This window comes from Lactuca serriola, chromosome 4, assembly GCF_051521515.1.
Source record: "Lactuca serriola cultivar US96UC23 chromosome 4, Lser_US96UC23_V15, whole genome shotgun sequence".
Taxonomy (NCBI): domain Eukaryota; kingdom Viridiplantae; phylum Streptophyta; class Magnoliopsida; order Asterales; family Asteraceae; genus Lactuca; species Lactuca serriola.
Genome location: NC_136411.1, coordinates 345,922,482 through 345,935,144, shown reverse-complemented (window position 1 = coordinate 345,935,144; position 12,663 = coordinate 345,922,482). Strand labels below are relative to the sequence as shown.

Sequence of the window (12,663 nt, the reverse complement as noted above, 5' to 3'; positions counted from 1 at the left end):
GTTAGAGTCTTTCAACATTTTACTGTATATGTATGTTTAGACTGTTAGTTGCTTTGTTGTAAATAAAAATTGATGAAATTTCTAGATATCTTAAAATATTAATTGATTAAAACTGATGGTTTATATACCTATATTAATTGAACAAAAGAAGAGTAAGAAATATACCTTGCAAGTAATTAATATTAGAGTGCGTCAAAGAAGACAATAACGAGAGTTATAATGGATAAAGTTCATAGAGTTAATTGAGTATGGGCATGAATCTATGCTTGATTCGAAACTAGCTCCAATTTGGAGGTAACCCAATTGTTAAAAAATCTTGGTGTTATAGCCCTTGCATGTGAGGAAATTAAAGGGCATGCCATAGAGTGCTCTTTTAGAAAATGGTATCTTGAACACTCTTTCTTAGTCATACAACACGGTTGTACTAGGGAAACTGGGCCAAATAACAGCACATGAAAAGGAACCGGTTATGTGAACAACAACCGCATTATTTAACATGAACATATGACTCAGTTCCTTACATGACATATCATAATTTCCAATCTAAAACCCATTTTTTTCATTATATAACCCGGTTTAATCAAAACCCGGGTGTTATCTGACGTGCTGTTTTGTATTAGTGATAATAGAAAAAACGAAAAATTCGAAAATTTTACATTGTGTTAAAAAAACAAGGGTTGTTGGTGCTACAATGGACACTTTCATGGAACATCCCCTGCTCCGACTGGACTCCATGATGAGGAATTTCAGAGAGGGTGCTCTATTTTAGCAAATTAGATGATATTTTAAGAAGCACACATGAACATACGTATAGGCGTAGCTTAAAACAAAAGTGTTTTCTTTAACTTTTGCATTTACCAAAACCTTTAATATTATGGACAACTTTTTTGATATTGTATCTTCCATTATCTCCCACGTCCTTTCATATATGAAAACAACATTATGGATACAACGCTCGTTGCAACAGGTACAAACGTTTTTAGTGTGTTTGTTTATGCTCCGTTAGAAGATTAATTTTCAGTAATAAAGTCGATAAATAATTCATAGCATATATTTACTTGTTTGTAGCAGCATATACAATTAATAAAATTATAAATTAACAAAAGATCCGATAAGCGCATTACACATTCCATGGTGCAAAATGCTTCCTACTGGCTAGTGGAAAATGGCGATGACCAAGACTTTTCAATATCAAGAAAACAATCTTTTTATCTGTATAATCCTAATTACTTTTATAATTTATAAAAGAACATTAATAAGAAACGATCTCACGAAACAAGAAAGTAAACCTATCAACCACCATGTTCACATTCCCTTTACTACTCTTTCCTTTCCTCCTCCTCTTCTCCACCACCACCACCACCACCACCGCCCAACCATACAAACCCACCGACTACTTCCTCCTCAACTGCGGTGGTGCAACCGCCACTACCGACCGGAAATGGGACACCGATGAACGTTCCAAGTTCATGCCCTCCACCACCACCTCCTTCAAATCCACCCCGAACAACCGCGATCCTTCTGTCCCGGAAATCCCATACTCCACTGCACGAATCTTCAAAACATCATTCACGTACACTTTTCCGGTGGCCAAGGGCCCTAAATTCCTCCGCCTCTATTTCTACCCCGCTACATACTCCCACTACAAGGCAGACCAATCTTTCTTTTCTGTATCATCAAACGGTTACTCTCTCTTATCCAACTTCAACGCTTTCCTAACATCGTCCTACTTGCCAACGAGACGTACCCATTCCAATAAGTTTCCCCACTTTGTAAAAGAATTCATTATCTATGTAAACCACACCCAAACCATAAACATCACTTTCACGCCCTCACCCGAATCATATGCCTTCATTAACGGTATCGAAATTGTTTCACAACCCGAATACTTATATTATAAATCCAAAAAAATAAAATACATCGGTCTATTTTCTGGACCCATGATCACAGAGAACACGTGTCTCGAGAATATTTACCGGTTAAACGTGGGTGGGGAGAAGATCTCTCCCATCCATGATACCGGGATGTATCGATCGTGGGATCAAGACGATCCATATTTGTTCCCATCTCGAACAGTAACCCAGGTTAACAAGACTCCGATAGTCTACACAGCTGACACACCGAAATATACCGCACCTGAGTCAGTTTATGCTACGCAAAGAAGCATGGGTGCTACTTCTGAAAATCGCAATCTGACGTGGCAGCTTCCGGTTGATTCTGGGTTTTATTACAACCTTAGGCTCCACTTTTGTAATATTATACCAGATTACACGCGCAAATATGCGGTGATATTTAAAATTTTTATTTCGAATCAAACGGCTGAACAGTATGCTGGTCTGTTTTACTGGACTAAAGGTACTGGGTTTCCTGTGTTTAAAGATTATGGCGTATTTGTGTATGATTTTGATGGTAGTGGAAGAAAGCGAGATTTGTGGCTCGCGATGGGTCCGAACCTTGATGACACCGAAGAATACAATGATGCCTTTTTGAACGGTTTGGAAGTTTTCAAGCTTAGCATGAACGGTAGTCTCACTGACCGCGACTCGGAGCTCCGCCCTATGGTACCGCCGCCGTCATCTCCGGTGAAAAACAAAACTCCGCCGTATGCCGCCATAATAGGCGGTATTGGTGGAGCGTTAATACTCATGTTGTCAACTTTAGGTTTTATCGTTTTCCAGCGAGTGAAACACTCCGGTAACAAGTCATCCAGTGAACAAATATCAAAAGACAACCGCCTTCCGTTAGGTAGGTGCCGGCGGTTTACAATCAAGGAAGTGAAAGATGCCACCAGAGAATTTGATAAAAATTGTATAATCGGGAGAGGAGGGTTTGGGATGGTGTACAAAGGGTACATCGACAATGCTACAACAACTGTCGCTATCAAACGACTAAACGCGTTATCGAAGCAAGGTTTCCACGAATTCCAAATGGAAATTGGGTTGCTGTCAAAATTACGTCATGTCCAACTTGTGTCCTTAATTGGGTACTGTGACGACGAGGGCGAAATGGTTCTTGTGTATGATTACATGTCTCATGGGACATTACAAGATCATTTATACAAAGGAAACAACCCTAATTTACCTTGGAAACGACGTCTAGAAATTTGCATTGGTGCAGCAAAAGGGTTGGATTATCTACACACAGGTGCAAATCGTGCAATTATTCATCGCGATGTGAAATCGACTAATATTTTGCTCGATGAGAATTGGGTGGCGAAAGTGGCGGATTTTGGTTTGTCGAAGTTAGGGCCAAAAGAGAAAGGGGTAGATCATGTTAGTACAGCTGTGAAAGGGACATTTGGGTATATGGATCCTGAATATTACAAAATGCAACAACTTACAGAGAAATCTGATGTGTACTCCTTTGGGGTTGTATTGTTAGAGGTGTTGTGTTCGAGGCCAGTGATCATAAACCGAGGTGTTTCCGATGAAGAGGTGAATTTGGCTGAATGGGGTAGGTTAAACTATAGAAAGGGGACGTTGAAAGAGATAGTTGATAAGAGAATAAGTGATGAGATTGCTCCTAATTGTTTGATGAAGTTTGGTGAGGTTGCGAATAGTTGTTTAAGAATGAAAGGGAGTAAACGTCCGAAGATGGATGAAGTTGTTTGGGGGTTAGAGTTTGCATTGCAGTTACAGGAAGCGGCTGAGAAGAGAGGTGGTATGGTGGGTGAGTTGATAGGTGGCATGTCGGGAAATCAAGAATATATGTTTCCTGTGAAAGGAGAGGACGTGAGTGTAAATGAGGAGTATGAGTTTGAGGGGTCGACTGGAGTGGGAATACAACATGGATTGGTGTCGACCAATAGCAGCAGTCGTGAAGGATTAGTGTCGGAAACGGTTTTACCCCGATGAAGGTCAGGGGTAGTATGGTAATTTATGTTTGGATTACTATTTATCAATTAATTTGATGCTAGAGTGGATTTTGATTTTATTAATCGTGTGACTAAATTATGTGTTATTTGGATTCATGTACAAATGTCCACTAGTTATCATTGAATAAAGTCAAACAGTGCAACCGTTATGTCATTTGGGTGACTCCCTTTACTTTTACCAATTGAATGAAGTCAAATGGTGCAATAGTTATGTCATTTGGATGACTCCTTTCACTTTTACCAATTGAATGAAGTCAAGCAGTGGACACTTATGTCATTTGGATGACTCCTTTCACTTTTACCATCTCATACATGGATAATGGGTGTTTTCGGTAAAAGTTAATTAATGGCATCGTAATTATTCAACTATTTAATTATACAAAATACATAAGAATTTGGAGTACTTACAAAAAGACAAGCCATTTACTTTCTCAATCTCCATGGCTCTAACATCTTGTTTCCTGTTCGTATCACCAAAAAGGGATGCATATCCATAACAACATCATACTTTCATTTCATTAGTTCGTTTATGGTATGCTTCATTTATTTTAAATGAATTCAGCTTTATACACTTTTGTGATTCAATATCCATAATGTTATGAATAGTGAGTTGACAATGCTCTTGTTGGAGCACCATTTAAGAGAACCACCTATCCTCCCAAATCGTATGATTGAATTCATGTACATCCTTGTGCATCAAACGTCTCAAACTTACAATAACAGTGGTTAATTGGTTAATTTGTTAAAAAAAAAAAAAAAAAGAACAGGATGAAGGTATGTGTTTTAATTTGGGGTCGAGCCAAATGGAACTGATTTATTTCATTTACAAGAATCTTTGTATAATCAAGTGATCCGAACGGTAACTCACAATGGTTTACTTTAGATATGCAAAATAGGTTACAGATGATGACATCAATGGGGTTGTTCTGGAAAAACTAACATAATAGATATCACCACAAATGGCAGTAAAAGTTAGAGGTGAGCTCGATTCTAGAACCAAACCAAACTAGAAAACCAAGAATCGAATTTATGGATATGGAGGAACAGAGAACCAAACTGAATTAGATAATTGATTCGATACGGTTCTAACAGATATTTTGCTCCCACAAAAAAAACCAAGAACTTTTATGGACAAGGAGGAACAATCATTACCTTAGTCCATGCCTGGACCACCTTCAAGCTCCCTCCTTTGAAATCTGTTCCATTGATTGCTTTAATAGCATCTTCATTGCTTGCCTCTCATCAAAAAATATATAGAAATTGTTGGAAGAATTAGGGTTTATGTGGGAGATCCGGATACCCCTTGGATCATGTGAACACTTTTCGAACTGATATTTCAACCCTTATGGTTGGGTTGCAAGAAATTAAACCTAGGGTAGTCCAAAAGGACACTTACGAATCTAGGCACGAAAATCGTAAGACAATTTGCTAGAAGGGTTTTATGTTCATCTAAAGAAAAGAGAGCTAAAAGTTGCCTCCTCTTCTCAAAGAGAAGAGCCATTTATATAATAAACAAGATTTAGGGCTTGCCTCTTAGGATAGGCAGTCATGGGTTGCTCTGGAAGCAAGTCAGGGAAATCTGGAATTTAATGAGGATTTAGGGTTTCGAAAACTGACGAATTTCGTTCGTTTTACCATAATCACCCTCAAGAATTCATTATTCTCATTATGTTCCCATATGTAAAATTCAAAGATTTTTTGGCAGGGGCTCTGCCCTTTGGACCCTGCTAAGGCCATTACCCTTAGACCCTACCAAAGGGGCGTTGCCCCTTTAGAATCCCTGAACCCTGGATTTGTCGTCGAATCGGCTTCTAATTCGATCTTATACATGCATGTTGTAACATCCCAATCTTCACGCATGAAGTTTAAGCTTATATATTTATATTTTTAGGATAAATCGACGAGTTGGAAGGCTCTAACTCGTCGTGTAGAGTTTTAATCGCCATGACTTATATAGGACCTACACGACAAGTTTGAAGGCTCCAACTCGATGAGTTGAGAGTTGAACATGAAAAACCTAATTTTTAGGGTTTGCATCCTATTTAAAGGACTTAACTCTAATTATTAGCCTCCCTCATTGTCCGTTGAGTCCAAAGAAACCCTAAATTAGGCCACTTCTTCCATTTTGTGTGTGAGAGTTTAAAGAGTGTTCTCTGGTGCTTTTCTTGAGAAGTGTGAAGTTGGTAGTGCATAGTTGACCGGAGAAGCTTTATATCCGAGATTCTTAGTTTTGTTGCAGTTATTTGAAGGTATAAAGTCGATATTTTGATCATCCCTTTTACTAGATCTCTCATTTTGAAAGTTTATGGCCATTATTGGGTTAGTTTGGGACCCTTCTTGGATTTGAGCATGATATGAGGCTAGGGTTTCAGATTTGGACATCTCGGGGCCTTCATGGACTTAAATTGCCAACTGTATCAAGTAATAGCCCTCCTTTATTCCCTAAGTCCCATAATAAGCTTTACTTGAGTGTTTTAGCCCCTTAATGCCTTGCATGGATGTAAAGGTAGCAACTTTATGTGGTATCTTAGCCCTAAGGTAGCAACTTTACATTTTTTTTATAAGATGTAGAATTATTTTAACAATTATTTTGTTATAAATTTTTGAGAATTCAAAACATTAGACTTTAAGAAAATAAAAAATAAATAAATAAATTGTATTCTTTTTGTGATATAGAGTATTAAAAAGATCGTTTATAAGATCTAGAATTATTTTAACAATTATATTGTTTATAAAATGTGGAGTTGTTTTTTTGACAAATATTTTGTTAATTTTTTTTTTTTTTGTAAAATATAAAAACTAGTTTTGCTAAACATGACTATTTTTTTGTCAGGCAATGGCTAATAGATAGTATTCTAATTGTTTAAAAATATAGTCAAATTAGAATAATGTCTTTGTACGATGTGACAACACCTAATATAATAGTCAAAAGTTATTTGACAGTAGTCAAAGCCTATAAAAAGTAGTTATTTTGTTAATTATATATTGAGACTTAAATGTATGTGTTTGAGATTTACAAATCATATATTAGTGGTTAATCTATAACCCTCATACACAAACAATAATGTCCACCTCTCAAGAAAAATGGTGTTTGATGCCACAAGAGAAGCGATTGCAAATGTTAATAAAAGAAGAAGAGATCAAAAACGAGATTAAAGGTTTTGAAGAATATAGGAAACGGTTGGATTACTTACAAGCTGATATTTGGTTTAAAATGAGGTCGGTTGAAGACAACGAAAGCGACATAAAAACTGCAAGGATTTGGGTACGAGTTGCAATAGACTTTGCCAACAAATAAGATATTAAAATGAAAAAGATTTTTAAAAACATACAAAAAATTACGACTGGGTGATTCAAGAAAAATCAAAATTTCCAAATGATTTTCCAGATGTTTGAACTTAATAATTATTGATTTATCAAGTAGTAAGTTTATGCATTATTTATGAGTTTATCTATGTAATAAGTTTTATACTTTCTTGTTTATTATGATTAATCTATATAATATATACTATTTTCTTGCTAGTTTGTTTACGTTTAATAATTAAGGGACATTTTGTTAACCAATCGTCATGAAACAATACACATTGAATGTCACTAATAACATACAACTCGGACTAACTAAAAATTGTCTGTGTAGAAGATCCATAATATATCATGGTCATCTTATAGCGAAACTGAGTAGCAGTAACAACAGGTGCAATCCATATACCAATCGGTCGATCTGAAACAAGCTGCTCCATGAACATCAGCATAAACACACCGCACTCTCCAAACATCCCTTCTTGTTGGGGCACGTTCGTAACATCCGTAACAATGATGGATGCTTTCAGAATAGGCAAACCCATGTGGTTCCAATAGCCAATTTCCAGCATAATGCGGTCCATAAGCTCTTCAAACCACACAAAATCAATAATCTTCACGGTGCCAAATGATCGGAGTTGTCGTACAAAGTAAACAATAGCGTGTCCATCCATAACTCGCCAAGTACCCAATGATGTGGGTTGATGCATATTGGAAACTAAACCTGTTTTAACACACAATCGTTGCAATGGTTCAAACGGATTTCGTTACTTACACGGTCAACTTCTAGCCAAGATTTACATCCATTCAATGATTCAAACGGATTTCCCGTTGCACTTCCTCTCCACTGGAACATCCCAAATGCACCAAAAAATGATGATGGCGTGATTTTCCATCGAACATCATTCGGTCTCCGCTCATTCAAAAGCCTTCTCCATATGCCAACATGCTGCATTTAAATTTAATTTAAACATAAGTAGCTTATAAATTATTTAAATTTTAAATATAAAGAAATGTCTTCATACCACTTCATCTAAAAATCCCAATTCACTTGCATAAAAAAGCAAATCCCAAAACTTTGCTTCTATTTTTTCATTGTATAACCGATGTTTCAAAAAAAAAAAAAAAAACAGCCGGTTTGTTACCCATGTATAGAACAGGGGCGTTACAACCCGAATTGACATACGGCTCCAATAAAAGTGCCGGGGGATCGCTGACAAATACAGTAGGTGGTGGTTCATTGTGTATTACCCCACCAGTACGATATTGGGGGACATTTTGAACCTATATTATATACGTAGTCAATAATTATCCATATAGTAATAAAATTATAGTAAATATGATTTTTAACATACTTACCGAAACGTATGGAGAGCTAAAATATTAAGAAGGTTTCAATTGCCTAACTGGACAACTTTGTTTCACAACATGAGGCTCGAGTATATGATTTTCCGCATCCACAATCTCGCTAGCAACAACCTACTTTTTCTTCTTCTTCTACAAAAAAATCTTATTTTTTAATATACTTTAATAAAATAAAAAGTTTAATATACAAAAAAAAATATAACCTCCTTCATGATTTCTATTTGTTTTCTAGAATCAAACAATGGTGGATTATCAAGATCTTCGTCCTCGTTTGCTCAATTTCATTTCTGTGGACTACCACCCACATTATCATTCCCCTACATTAAAAGAAAAAACAATTAATAAAAAAGCTTCGATAAAAAATTAAATAATACATCGTGTGTGTGTGTGTGTGTATATATATATATATATATATATATATATATATATATATATATATATAAATTGATAGTAATACCTCAAAAGTTTCGTTAAAAAAGTTTTCCAAATCATCACCTTCTCGAGTTCCACCTGTATTTTTCAATCCTCGGATTTCTTCCTCCAAAGATTCAAGTCTTGTCATTATTTCTCGTGCGGTTTTTTTTGTTAATTCCCACCATATAAGTTCACTCGGTAGACTTGGAAGATTGGCTGTTTCCACAGGATGTATGAGACGAAGATGCCCCCTACATAAATTATTTCATATATCAATACTAGTTGAAAATTTTTATTATACTACATTCTACTTTTACAAATTTACTTACATCATTTCTAAAGTTGTAGCATACAGAAGAAGGGACTTCAGACGATTCACAATTCAGACTAGTAATATATGACAAAGAATGTAGAGTAGACGACTCGGAATCTAAGGCAATCATCTTTTTTTTCCGGTTGATGCGCCTCGTCCTGATCAAGATCGAAAACATCGCAAACTTTCGCCCAAGTTAACCTCCTAATATGAATCCAACGCAATATACGAGGATATAAATAATTGCGTCGTATCACAACATTTCTCCAGATTACTCTGAACATCTCCCATATCCATATCTTGTAATAAATGTATGTTACTTTATAAGTGTTAGCACTAATTAAAATTTTAAAAAATAAAAATAAAAACCAATAAATTATTAAATATATTTTTTAATTACTTAAATATACCTTCAAAGGAATAACAAAACCCGTTGTGTACACAATCACTTTTGTTGGATGGTTGGACATATGATCCTCAAATTTCTTAAACATACCCGACAATCTAGGGTATGTTTTAGTCCATAGATAATTCCCCCACAAGAACCTATATTACAAAAAAAGTATTAGTTAAACGTATAAAAATTAGTATTTTATTATAAATATTAAATTGACAAATACCTTTTCCATTGATCCATGTTCTCCACTACCCACAAAAATTCCTTAGTGACTTTATCATTAAGCTCATTTCCCAAAAAATCTTGATTGAGGATATATAACAAAATGGCACGGACACCGTCGTGAGCCGATATGTCATTGAAGCATTGATTCAAGATAAGGAGCTCTAAATCTTTTACAACTAAAGAAGTGTATGTGCGATATAGGAAGACTCTGGACCGAAATGTATTTACACCATATCCGTGTTTATACATGGTTGAAAATTCAATCCTTGATGTAGGACACCGGCCCATGTAAAGTCCAGTCACAAGACAAAACTCCTCCGGCCCATATGACAGTGTACGTCCAGAAAACCTAAAATATAGACGTTCAGCGGCGTCTGTTTCAGCAGTAGGACGCAACATATATAGTAACAACCCATGAATAGGAAGTCCGTCTCCGGACTAAGCTGCTAGGTCCAACAAGTAACCGAAGTTAGTTGTTAAAAAAAGATCGTGCACGGGTCCGTTCAAGCGACCCAAAACTTCATGCAATTTATGGCATGAAGCTTTGACAGATAAGTGACCCATCATCGTTTTATTTGGAAGCTACAAAATTAAATAAAAATTAAGGTTAAATAAATTTTTATAAAAGAAAAAAAACTGATAAACAATTAGAGAAAGCACATAGTATAAGATTTAATCATTTCATATATTCTATTTACTTTGTATAAAATACCAAAGGAAATTAATTGACTACATTTTTTTTGTATTTTCTATACTACTAGTATACCAAATTTAGCATTGTACTTTGAAAAATGGTGTGACAATAACATATTTTATAACAAACCCGAAAGTACCAAAACATAATGTTATTTTATCAATATAGTATACTTCAAAGTATCTACACATTATAAACATAAAAAAATTTCAAATCGATAATACATTGCTATTGTAGGCTATAATTGAGACATAGAAAATAACATCATTTTTAACAACATGCAAACATTGAATCATAACATACATACAAAGGGATACAATCCTTAAAAAATATGTTGAAAATATTTTTTTTGAAGAAAAATGAATACATATATATATATATATATATATATATATATATATATATATATATATATATATATATATATATATATAACCATAGGTTTTAGGAAACCTACGTTTTTTTTTTCCAAAAAAAAATCATAAGATACATATAAGGGGATACAAATGTTTATTAATTATAATTTTTTTTATTAAAATAAAATAATATTTTTAGGGAAACCTACAATTTTTTTTTTTAAAAAAAATTATACAACTACAAAATAAATAAAGTTCCGATGCTATTGAATCGATTTAAAAAAAATGAAAAAAAAATATTCCGTATGGTTCATACGAAACCATAGGTGTACAAGTCGACACTGCACAATCTGTGCATTGGGCACTTGTATACCGTAGGTTTCGTATGAAACCTATGGTTTTATATTTTTTCAAAACAAATTTAACCACATATACAAAATCTACTCCTAATGACAAACACGGTAAAATTTTGATGAAAAATTGAGAAACCTTATTGTTCTTCGGGTGTTACATTAAGAGAAAAAATAGTCAAACCAAAGAAAACAATAGAAAAAATGACCTAATTTGAAAAAAAATTCATTATATACTATAGGCTAATGGGACACGAAAAAGTAAACAGACCCGTGAAACAGTAGCCCATTAGCACGAAACAGTATTTTTCGGCATAAAATAGTACTCAACGATGTTGACCGTAGTCAACAAAAAGTTGACTAGGTTTTAAGGGCTATTTTTGGCTAAGTATTATTTTTATGCTATTTTTTGATAAGTAATTAACAAAAATGGCTAGATTTGTATTTTCCCCTAATTATATATGTCTTTTTGATTATTTTTTTCTTGATTGTATATGCAACATATAAACTTAATATTCATTAAAAATATAAGACAAGCAAAATTGAGTTTGTTTAAATAAAAGGGCATAAAAAGTTGAAAAAATAAAGAATTAAAAACAAATATAAATTGTTTTATTTTTCCATCTTTATTTTTTCTTTGATTTATTCATCATATAGTTTCCCTCTCAAATCTCCCGAAATTTCTTTAGATATCTATTTATGCCCCCTCAAAACCAAAACAATCATATACAATATTTCCTTTTGATTTCACTGCTTCCCCCATAATGCGAGTCATCGCAGTCTTCAGGCCCCAACATTCTCGGAGCATGATCATCTCTGTAGTTTCTTAACACCGCAAGGAATATATTTCCGTCAATTAAACCACTCTCTCAATTCCATCGTTATTTTCCAATCCCATCGTTATATTCTGTCACCATCACCATTTATCGACCCTATCATCGTCAATTTCAAGTACTGAGATATCCTTGTGAGCGATTAGCTGTTTTCTTGATTTTTAGATTGGAATCTAGGGTTCATAAGGTAAAAAATTGTTTTTGATTATTCATAATCTAGGGTTCATGTGCTTTACTTCTGTTATTGTTCGAAATCTAGTTTCTATACACCTTTTAATGGGTTTCTACATACCGATATCTCCTTTTATTTCGCAAAAGGTTATACAAAATGCCTTCTATAGCATCGGTTATGAGGTCTATTTTTCTGCAGTCCAGATCCCTTAATGAAAAGAAACGTGGCTTTAAAAAATGATTTTGGAATAAGATTAAAGCTCTTAATTATTATATTCTAGATACCATATTCCAACATGTTATCATCTATTTTTTTTTTGGGGGGGAAGAGTAAAGAAATGTTCATTGTAGTGTCTCTTTCAAAATAAAAT

The 12,663-nt window shown here is 34.4% G+C and overlaps 1 pseudogene; it reads left to right on the top strand.

Annotated features, from left to right (window-relative positions):
- Positions 1 to 1,260: 1,260 nt before the first annotated feature.
- On the top strand, positions 1,261 to 4,028 carry LOC145097546 (receptor-like protein kinase FERONIA pseudogene; annotated as a pseudogene).
- Positions 4,029 to 12,663: the final 8,635 nt, after the last annotated feature.